Genomic DNA, 12,906 nt, shown 5'->3' with positions numbered 1-12,906 from the left:
TACAAAGAACTAACAAACATAAAGCAAACCCTAATAAACAATAACTTTCCCAATAAAATCATCGATAAACTCATAAAACTCTATTTAAACTCACTCCACAATAAAAACATAAACCCTAACCCTACCCAAAACGAGGCCATTAAAGTATACTATAAAAAATCAATTGCACACTAATTACAAAACAGATGAAAAAATAACAAACCTAATTAAAAGATACAGTAGACCCACCGACCAAAACAAAAAGATCAAACTAATAATATATTATACGAAATTTAAAACTTCCAATTTACTAATTAAAAACAATAATAATACTAACACCACATTAAACCAAACTAATGTATTGTATGAATTTATTTGCCCCTTCGAAGAATGTCTCAGAACCCACTCTAAAACTCATACACCTCATACATAGGCCAAACAACAACAACACTCTCCTGGCGACTAACCTATCATTTAGCCGACAATAGTGCCATAAAACAACACCTAACATCCCACGATAAAAACCTATAGTCATCCGACCTTAGAAATATCTAAAATTCGATATCTTAACAACTGCACACGACGACTAAAATTACTAGAAGCCATACTTACAAAAAAAAAAAAAAAAAAAAAAAACAGCTCTTTTTAAACCGGGCCTCATTTAACACCGGGACAAATATACTAACAGTATTTGATGACTAACAAGAAACTAAATAAGTAAACTATCAAGTAATAAAATCGAAATTAACAAAAAAAAAATGAAATAAAGATAATTCGCCCCCAACCCTCCTGCACCCACCTTTATAGCCAATTAAAAAAATATATATGAATACACCAAGCCTTAAATGAAAAGAAAAAGAGAACAATAACAATCACTCCTGATGATAATATGAAGGGCAGATAGGAAGCGCTTGAGAAGCATATGTCCGAACAACAACATTTGGGCGCCATTTTATATAACATGCCTGCTGAAATTAAAAAGACCGCTTGACAAATGGAAAAGATATCCAGAAAGATCGGAAAAGAGAATAATAACTCTGTCGTATTCAACCAGACGTGCTTGAATAATGACTTGCTGCCAAAACACACACACACACACACACACACACACACACACACACACATATATATATATATATATATATATATATATATATATATATATATACTAGCAAAAGTATCCGTCGTTGACTAAGTTCAAAAACAGCCTACAGAAAATGGACTCTGATTTATGAAAGTATGATAGGTTATGAAAAGGAAGGGTTGTAAATTTGGGTTAAATTTGGGGGTATCAAAACCAAAGCAAAATATGATGAAAGTAAAAATAAAATAGATAACCCCCATAATTTATTATACCATACCTGTTCACACTGAAACACTTATCACAATATTCTGTGGATCTATATTAAAAACCTTGTTAAACTTTCTGACATATTTCCATTCTATGGAGGTCAGGTGTGAACGAACACCCCATAATTTTATTATACGATATTTCTTCAAACTGAAACATAATTATCAAAGTATACTTAGTTATGAAGAAAGATAGGAAAAGTCTTTATTAAAGTTTGTGCCTATTTCCATTCTATGGAAGCCAGGCGCGAACGCAGACCCCACAATTTTATTATACCATTCCTATTTAAGTTAAAAACATACTTATCAAAATATTCTTATGTACCTCTATATCAAAAACACTTGTACATGTTTTTTTTTTAATTTTTAAATTTTTTATTTCCATACTTGGGGGTCCAGGCACGAACACAGACCCCACAATTTTAATGAACCACCGTTCTTCCAGATCAAACATATCCATTCCTGTGTCTCGATACATCTTCTATCATTATATCTAATCAGTTTTTTAAAATAGTCAACCATATAGGAGCCTATTTGTGACCAGACACACACCCAGACATTCAACTTTATATATATATATATATATATATATATATAGTTTATTAATACTTTTTTAACCAAAAAATTTTAATATATCAAAATATATTAAAATTCGGTAATGCTAATAAAAATTAAAGTCAAAATTATAAAATTATATTCTTAATTATTAAGCTTCATGATTATTAGTTTTTTAATCAAGCATTCATATAATATTTTCACAAAGTTAAGACAATAAAAATTAAAAAAATGGAAGCATCATATTGTGTATTTTCATGTTCGTTATACCTGTTACACCAAACAAAACCAAAAGAAACACAAAGAACCCAACACTCAGGCTAGGGTGCTGGAATGTTCGTACTATGACGACTGGCCTATCTACCGACATATGCAACATCTCCGATATTCAAAAAACTGCCATCATCAACAACGAGCTATCGAGACTCAAAGTAGACATTGCTGCACTCCAAGAAACACGCTTAGCTGACACCGGATGCCTAAAGGAATCGGACTATACCTTCTTCTGGCAAGGAAAACAGGAAGAGGAGATCCGGGAACACTGTGTTGGTTTCGCAGTCAGAAACTCACTGCTTCAGAACGTACAACTCTCTGATTCAGCTACTGAGCGCCTAATCTCATTACGACTGAGCACCACAGATGGAACAATTAATTTATTATGTGTGTACGCCCCAACACTCGCAGCGCCTGACGACATCAAGGAGCACTTCTACACACAGCTGGATAGCACCATCAAGGCATTTCCACAAAATGAAGACCTGATTATACTTGGGGACTTTAATGCACGTGTGGGTGGCGACAACGATGCATGGCCGAGCTGCCTTGGTAACTTTGGAGTGGGCAAATGCAATGGTAACGGTCAGCGCCTTCTAGAACTCTGTGCCTACCATGACCTCTGCATTACCAACACATTCTTTGCTGCCAGACCGCATCACAGAGTGTCCTGGAGACATCCCAGATCAGGGCATTGGCACCAGCTCGATCTAATCATTACTAGACGAAGGTACCTCAAACATTTTCTGATGTCTAGAGCCTACCACAGTGCTGATTGTGATACAGATCATTCCCTAATATGCAGTAGAGTCAAACTTCAACCCAAAGATTTCTACCACACTAAACAGGAGGGTGTTGCCCGTATTGATGTTAGCAAGACCACATACTCAGATCGCAATGCGAAATTCAACGAGATGTTAACCTCCACCTTCAAAGGAGATAACACCCGGACTGCATCTGAACAGTGGGAAAAACTGAAAAATGCCATCCACTCTACAGCTCTCAAAGTCTTTGGGAGGAGGACAGGTAGCAAACGCAATGACTGGTATGATGCCAACTCTGCTACCCTCAACTCTCTGATTGAGGCAAAGCGTTTGTCCTTGCTCTCATACATCAGGAAAAGCCTCAGGAAAGGACTATATTCCAGCTGAGGTCTTAAAAAGTGGAAAGGCTAGCCTGCTTGAGCCCCTCCATAGTCTTCTGATACAGTGTTGGAGAGAAGGCTCAGTGCCTCAGGGCATGAGAGACGCAAATATCATCACTCTCTACAAACACAAAGGGGACCGCGGTGACTGCAACAACTACCGCGGCATCTCACTGTTGAGTTTCGTTGGCAAACTATTCGCATGTATAGTATTACTGCGACTAAACGTTCTTGCCGACCGAATCTACCCAGAATCTCAATGCGGTTTTCGTTCAGAGAGATCAACAATCGATATGATCTTCTCCCTACGCCAACTGCAAGAGAAGTGCAGAGAGCAAAACCAGCCTCTGTATGTTGCCTTCATAGACCTGACCAAGGCATTCGATCTCGTGAGCAGAGATGGACTATTCAAAATTCTCCCACTGATCGGATGCCCACCAAAACTCCTCAGCATCATAAGATCCTTTCATGATGGCATGAGGAGCACTGTGCAATTTAACGGTGGCATGTCTGCTGAGTTCGGGGTAAGGAGTGGTGTCAAACAGGGTTATGTGTTGGCCCCAACACTCTTCGGCATCTTCTTCTCCCTACTCCTGAAGCATGCTTTCAAGAACACAACGGATGGTATCTGCTTGCACTCCAGGTCAGATGGTGGTCTCTTCAACATCGCCAGACCCCGCTCCAGGACAAAGACCAGGACAGTTCGGATAAGAGACATGCTGTTTGCCGATGATGCAGCTGTAGCATCGCATCAGGAAGATGGTCTTCAAAGACTGATGGACAGGTTTGCTAATGCTTGCAGCCTGTTCGGTCTCACCATCAGCCAGAAGAAAACTCAAGTCATGGGACAAGCAACCGCCTCCCCACCCAGCATCACAATCCAAGGCACACCACTAGAGGTCGTACGCCAGTTTCAATATCTAGGCTCCACTACTTCAGACACCCTCTCATTGGACGAGGAGCTAAACAAAAGGATTGGAAAGGCATCTACAACCCTCTCTAAACTAACTAAAAGAGTCTGGGAAAACAGGCACCTTACCACCTCCACCAAGATGACCGTCTACAGAGCGTGCATCCTCAGTGTTCTACTGTATGGGAGTGAATCCTGGACTACATACTCAACACAAGAGAGGAAACTCCAGGTCTTCCATATGAGGTGTATACGTAGGATACTTGGTATCACATGGCAGGACAGAGTGAGTAATACTGATGTTCTGCAGAGAGCGGACATCCCATCCATTTACTCCCTACTGCGTGAGCGACGTCTTCGCTGGCTGGGCCATGTGCGCAGGATGGATGATGGGCGCATCCCTAAAGACCTTCTCTATGGCGAGCTTGCCTCAGGCCCATGAAAGAGGGGGCGACCCCATCTTCGCTACAGGGATGTCTGCAAGTGTGACATGAAGGCTCTCTCGGTGGACAGGAATACATGGGAAGCCTCTGCAGCTGACAGAACTGCCTGGAGGAAAATAATACGCCAGGGGATTATCATCAGCGAGAGGACCTTCCATGTTGAAAATGCTGCAAAGAGAGCTAGGAGAAGAGCGAGTGTACAGGCGGAACAGCCGGACGAAGCGGCAAATTGCATAACAACCTTCGTATGTCAAGGCTGTGGCAGACTATGCAAATCAAGAATTGGTCTCTACAGTCACACAAAAGGATGCAAACAGGCAACATCTTAATACGGCGCTGATCCACAGTCGTTTCGACTGACGGATGCCACACTATATATATATATATATATATATATATATATATATATATATATATATATATATATATATATATATAGTTTATTAATACTTTTTTAACCAAAAAATTTTAATATATCAAAATATATTAAAATTCGGTAATGCTAATAAAAATTAAAGTCAAAATTATAAAATTATATTCTTAATTATTAAGCTTCATGATTATTAGTTTTTTAATCAAGCATTCATATAATATTTTCACAAAATCAAGACAATAAAAATTTAAAAAATGGAAGCATCATATTGTGTATTTTCATGTTCGTTATAATTGTTTTATAACCATTCAGATAATTTCAAACATTATGTCATTCAAAAATATTCTAAAACGGCCACTTTTCAGATGGCAAAATGCACATATTTCTAATCTCTATTTTAGAGAGCAAGCAGTTGAACCTACCTTCATCCCCACTCTTCTATGTTCTTTGTTTAATTATTTTCCATTAGCTATGGAATTTATAAATCGCCTCATTTTCGTATTTCTACTTTTTAAATTATATTTCAACCAATTATCTATCTTAATTACATTAATGCTATGTGTGTTTTTGATTTAAGTAATTATTTTTCTTCTCTAAATTATCTATTTAATTGATCTATTTTTTAAATACTGGTACTCATGCACTTATTGATCCGTGCTGAAATAATAACATTATTATTTAAAAAGCCATTCTTAACATGGGGAAGGGTGGGTGTTTTGTACTTATTCTATACTTTAGCCTTACAATTGAATAAAAAAAAAACATATCATAAAACTTTAATTAAACTTGGAAATACGATTTAAAAAAATAGCGCAAATCAGTAATAGCATTAGCACCTAAATACTAAACTACACCCTCAAATTCTAGTTTATACTTATATATCCTCTTCAATCTACAATAGTTTCATATCAGTTTTGTTTACATCTACAATCTCATAATTGATTGTGCTTAATATATTATTTCTTAAGAAAGAATTGTAATAAAACGGTTCATTTAAAAAATTATTAATTAAAATTTATCTTAATCCCATACTTGTTATGCCAGTAATTTAAATTTTAAATTTATCTTTTTAATTTTTATCCTTATATAAGTATTCTATTTTAATTTCTTTTATTTTTCTCTTCAATAACATTCTTAAAATCTTCACATTATAAGGGAGATAATCCTGTTTATTAAATTTTTATCAATTTCTCTAACTTTTAAGCATTCATATTTTAATATTTTGACTTTAGTATTTATTAATCATCCTCGTTTAATTTTAAACTTATAATTCTAACAATAACTTCTTTATGCCAATCTCAGTTTAATTTTTCATTTATTTTTAACTTTATATTTTGATTAAATTTATTTTATTCCATCTTAGCCTGCTTGTCTCAATATCTTGCAGTTATTTAATGTTAGATTTTTTCCCATTCTTATGCTGTTTTATCTTCCTTTTTCTTTCTTCTAATAATCATAAGCTATCTTTTTCTTTCTCTTTTTCCTATTTCTTCTTTTCTTTATATAAATGATTTTCCCAGAAATGTTAGTCCACTGCGAGAATTTATCTGTCAGTAATTCATCAGAAACACCTTAGTTGATTTTTGTGAAATCTACAGTTTTTACCAGTTGATCTTTTCAAGATAATAATTTGTGAGAATTCACCAGCAAGGTCTGAAAGTTTGTTCAAGAAACATAATATCATCACAGAGATAGTAGTTTCAGTTCACAGAGAGGATGCCAAAAGAAATATGTGAGCAAGTGATAAAAATGGATTGAGAGAAAGATTGATAAGTAAAGACCTGGCCCAAAATAGGTTAGTTTAGAAGTCAATTTCTAAAAGCTATTTAACGCATGACAACATGTAAAATGGATGTTAGACCACTATTACTGATGATAATGATGTTGATGATGTTGATGATGATAATGAAGAAGAAGAAGAAGAAGAAGAAGAAGAAGCATCAGATAGGTGATTCAGCAAAAATTATTTGTCAAGAGAAATTAATGTTATAATCTGCCCAAACCACATCGATATCATATCGTATACTGGATATAAATGCACCGAGGACAAAAAGTGGGAAGATGTCTCACTGCATAGGGCCTCCATGAATCTTTTTATTTAAATAAATAATTAAATAAAATTGAATTATTTAAAAAAAAAAAAAAATTGGATTAAAGAATCAATGACAGACGTTCTCTCATGAACTCATGATTTGATCTTCTCTAAACAAATAGAATTCCTTTGCCTCCTTTAAGTATCTGATTTTAGGAAGACTCTGCAAAAGCAATGCTGACAACAAAATAGAGCCAATCAAAAAGTTGTGCCATGTTGATTTATACAAATTTATTTTTTTATAAGAAAAATTTGGAATCATGGCATATAGATCCGTTGTTTCTCTCTAAAAAAGATACTTAGAAGCAACTTCTAATTAAGGAAATCGATATTTAGTAGCAAAGTGAATCAAAAATATAATTAATATGAAATTATTGTCATCGTTATTCAATCATGAATATTTGGGTTTTACAGTTTATACATGACAAATGAAAGCACGAAAAATGGCTCTAGTTGATTTTTTATTCGGGTGATATTTAAACACATCATTTGAGAAACCTAGGATTCTTATGTCAAGAACAAGATACTGATTAGCAAACAGTTTTTCTTTTTATGTTTGATTCATATTTTTATACATTCTCCGTAGAACTGGAAATAAAAAATTGTGTATTTTTCACTAAGATTTTGAATGTAAAGGAAAAAGAATCAGCATGGCAGTCCATCTAAATTAAAACCTTTTTGTTGTTTTTGGCATAAGAATTTCAGGTTGCTCGAATGACATGCCTAAATATCACACAAATAATGACTCAGCAAGAGCCAGTTGTCATGTTGTTATGCCTTACTTTGTCATACATAAATAATGAAGCCAATAAATATGCTAAACACACAAGGCAAAAAATAGACATCAGCAAGGATATATGACAAACTGAGTACAATAAGAACTAACTAAATTAATAATTTTCTTTAAAAAATTTCCAGAAGAAGTATGAGCTTCAAAAGTAATCTAGCACTGATTATTTACTAATCTAAGTAAAAAAAACAAAAAACAAAAAACAAAAACACTTGCATATCTTTGTCTTGTGTGAACGTTCAGGTTCGAGGATATGCTTAAAAAATGAATATATATGCATCATAATGAGGCATTTTATTTCATTTTCAAAGTGATGGCCTTATCATACTCCCAGCCCCTACAAAACTTAACAAAAGGAAAGATAATTTGGAGCCCTATACAACAAAGAGTTGAGAGGATATAAATTTGACACTTGTTACTATTAGTATATTTTAGTATACTGACTAAACTGACTTAACGACTTACTTTATTTTCGATCTTTCAAGTTCTTGTCCAATCCTTGGTGACTATTGAAATTATGATTAGAGAAAGCACATATTACATTTGTGCTAATTTTAAGCTTTGACCCAATAATTCTTAGATGTGACCAAAGTGAAAATGTTTAAAACAAAACAACAACCTCGGACTTTGCTTTTCAACGATTATAAGTTAGGCTTCATGACTAACTTAACATGTCAGCTGGTTTGATCAGTCAGAAGGAGTATAGCGAATTAAATATGCTTCAGTCATAATTGGAAATTAACTTCTCTCAGCAATTGTACAAATATTTGCAGAGACCAATTAACAAAAACTCATTAACAGAAAATACTTTTGTTGGAATTTAAATTAATGCACCATGTGAAGTGCTTTTTTGTTTTGTTTTTGACTGAATCTATATTTAGATTTTATTTTAACATTTTAGTAAGTTTTTATAGAATTACTATGTCGTCAAAAAATCACCTACAACTTTTTATAAATAACGTTAACCTCTTCCATGATTATGTGAAAGACCATTTATATTTGAATGTGTGGGCGACATTCAAAAATACAATTGCGAATTACTTAGGACTTCTAGTCAGCCATGACTGACAGAATGAGAGCGTGCTGCAACTTTGGATTAAATAAATTCGAAATTCCATGCAGATTCCCGAGTTTGACAGAAAGATTCTCAAATTGGCCAAGATACACTTGAAGAAGGTCGGAGGTTACATCGAAAATGTGCAAATAACATTCAAGATTAGAACCGTAGTCTGCATAACCCAACAAATACAGGTAATCAATCCTCATTTCAAAAATTCAGAAAAATAATATTTTTTTGCTTTGTTTTCATGACGTACATTAACGTCTCAAATTATGTATCCAGCATGTTGTATATTAGAGTTGAAACTGACGAAAATATATTAATTTAATATCAGCAATTTTTGTAGCTATGGAAATAAAGTCAAGTACATATTGAGAGTTCAAAGTGTCCAAGAAACGTTCTTAAGTGAAAGAGATGTTTTTTGTGTGAGAAAGAATTGAACAGAAATGTTCATTTCGACTGATAAGATAAACATGAAAATATTTGTGTGCATGTGTATTAGCATGGCTATTTTGTTAGTAAGAGAGTGCACGTATGAACTGTGTTCAGTAAGTGGTGTGTGTACTTCACTTGAGTACAAATTTATGTGTGTATGTCTGTCGTGGTGCACCACCTTACCACTTCCATTTTTGTAAAAAAAAACACATTGGTCGGCAGAGACAAGCATGAAACTCGACACTCCCGGAAATATGCTACGACCACGTGTGCTAAAAATAGCAACGAGCGATTTCAAATGACAAAGAGAAAACAGAAAACTTCAACTTTCACAAACTAAACAAAAACAAAGGACTATTATTTCGAACCTAGATAAAAATATAGTTAATAAAGAACAAAGAAACTTTTAACTGTAAGTAATATGGTGCAAAATTAATTATAATCATTTGTTGTTTAGCAACACAATCACTAACCATGAATCCTGTAGCACTAATGGCTCTCCATAAAGCTAGTGGCTTTTGCAGCAAATCTTCAGTACATCTTGGGAGCTAGGAGCGCTTCCATCAGAACTTGATTCTCGTCAAATCGGCTGACCCAGTCACTGTGGGGAGCAGAGGCAGCAGCAGTACCCAAATAGTCATTTTCAGGGTTACTCGACAAATTAATTTTGCGAGTCACATTCTACTTTCTACTGTTGCCTGTCTCTTTGAACTCCCCCTTACAGCCTCCCATGCCTGTTTCTGTAGCTTCCAACAAATCCAGCTTACTCCTGCAACTTCCAGCGACTCCAGCTTACTCATTCAGCGACTATAGCTCACTTCTGCAGTGCCTCCATCTCACTCTTGCAGCTCCAACGTTTCCAGCCACCAGCTCCTGCGGCCCACTGATGTCCAGCTACTTCTACCAGTGCCTACTAACGTCCGGCTACCAGTTCTTACCTAAAGGACCCCAGAATCTCAACCTAATGAGAATCACTTATTCTCACTCCAGCTGATCTTGAATCCATTGCCATAGATTTTAGCATTTATTTCTCGGTAAAAATAAAACAATTCATATTGTCTTTAACCAAACATTTGTGTTTGTCATCCTTCTTGCTATTGTCATGGTCGATTGGCACCATCACATCGCCTCTAGGCTCTCTGCAATGCTCTCATTATGTGTGTACTATTTGCTAAGGTCAGTCCGCTCTAAATTAACCTGAGCTGGATTGCCAACTAAAGTAGACAATGATTCGATTTGATTAACAAATGAGCGATTTCATCAATTTCGATGACAATAAAAATATTGCAAGTGTTGAACATTTGTTGCTCCTCATTCACTCTTGGGCAACGTTGGATCTCACATATATATATATATATATATATATATATATATATATATATATATATATATATATATATATATATATATATAAAATAACGGATTTCGGCCTTTTGGATTATTTTGGACCATCTTTCAATTATGCGATTTCCTTGGATTTTACTTGTGCGAATGGAAATTTAACTAACTTTCTTGGATTTACATTTTTGGATTTTACCGTCATTGGATACTTTACCTTTCACCAGACTATCCATTCACGTGAAATCGCCTTTTTCTTCGCCCTATTCCCTATGCTCCACTTTTTGTTATCAAGTAAGACCTTTGACTTACTTGCAGTTTCATCAAATACTTTTACATGCAAAATCCGATCCCGCATTTTGCTAATTCCTACCCTCTGATGAGAAGGAAAGTATTTCTTCAAAACTCTGCGGTTTAAGGACTATCCACTTATTTAGTGTTTCCTTTTCAAATTAAATATGTTTTTAACTCTTTTTCAAAGTGTTTGTTAGCATGTTTTATTAATTATTTGCTCTTATATATATATATATATATATATATATATATATATATATATATATATATATATATATATATATAATGACGTATTAGATGTCTTTAAAATACTATTACAATTATTTAAATATTTTAAAACGGCTACCAGACTGTATTTAAACATCATGCCTATAACTGTGTGTGCAAAATGCCCTTCCAAATATAAACAGTCTGAATAAAAAATAATCTACTGAATCAAGCTTTAAGCAAGTGTGAGTCCCACAACTAAAATTCCTAAATATTTTAGAGGACAGTTATTTTCTGGTTAGAAAACTAACTGTCGAAACCGTACGAGTATTGTTATACAGTGTTTCTGTTTAAGATATTATTTAAGTCCAAGCTTTTGACTTTAATTATACATAGAGAGAATGACAAAGGCAACCACTTGGCAGTGTTATATTAATAACAAGCAAAAAATTACCAGTATTCAGGTGGGTGTTAATTCAGCTCTAAGTATTTTTTTAATATATAACTGAAACTATATATTTAATATAAATCTATAGTAACTTTAAAAACTAACAGTTTTACTTTACATTACCTCCCTTAAAAATTAATGAACATGATATTTTAAGAAAAATTTTAGTAATTTATACTTTTTTAATTAAATCACTTTAATTAATTACTTTTAATATGGATAAAGCTATTACATAAGTGAATAACACCAACAATTTATTATGAATTGTTTAAAAGTAGTTATGCAAGCTACATATACAAATGTGTTTGGGTATTTACTCTCTACAATTGATGTACTTTTGATCTATTTATAAGAAAAAGTTGGGGCTAAATTGGAATTAGTTTTTAAAAGGTTTTATGCAGTTTCGTCAAAAGTAATACAATGAATATAATTTTTAAACTTTTTTTTTAAATTTTGTTGTTCAAAATTTGAGTGTTGAGTTTGGACTAAAAATTAAATGTTTTATTAATTATGTAGATTAAACTAAGCTCCATTTACAGCTTCTAATATCACTCAAGGAAAATATGACTTAAAAAAGATAGCACAAAATCAAATAAATATATGGCGATAAAAAGAAATTGAAAATGAAATAAATAATTTGACTGCAAATTATTAATTATTAATAAAATAAATGAAATTATGTTGTTTTCTCATATTCAAACGATTTTTATGTTCGTAAAATGAATAAAATATTTAGAATTACGAAAAATGACAGAAATAAGGTCTCATACGTGAAAAATATCCAATTAGAATTACATGTGTGTGTGTAAATATATATTTATCTATATTTCTTTACTTTCATATTTTGTTTCATTTGTATGTCTTATAATGAGGTCAGACATTTCACCTACAGTACCTGCTAGAAGGAGGTCATCATTAACTGATTCATTCAATTTCTTTGCTAGTCTACAGAACCTTGAGCCATTCATATCGATATGAGTCATACTTTGGAGGCTTTATGAACGAATTATATTAAACGATGTAGTGTTGTGCTGTGCGCCGCGATTTCTCGTGGAAGCCATTACAGTGAGATCAGCAATTTTTTCTCTCTGATGTTCTGCAGCCAGGATTGTGTACTTTTGACGCGTCATCGTTGATTACATCCTGCAGCCATACAAGAGCACATGTCAGATATGTGTGTTGTATTCTATCTAACGCGAATGTGATATGATTCTT

This window comes from Euprymna scolopes, chromosome 4 (assembly GCF_053919585.1).
Source record: "Euprymna scolopes isolate OS-2025 chromosome 4, ASM5391958v1, whole genome shotgun sequence".
Taxonomy (NCBI): domain Eukaryota; kingdom Metazoa; phylum Mollusca; class Cephalopoda; order Sepiida; family Sepiolidae; genus Euprymna; species Euprymna scolopes.
Note: the sequence above shows the minus strand (reverse complement) of the source record.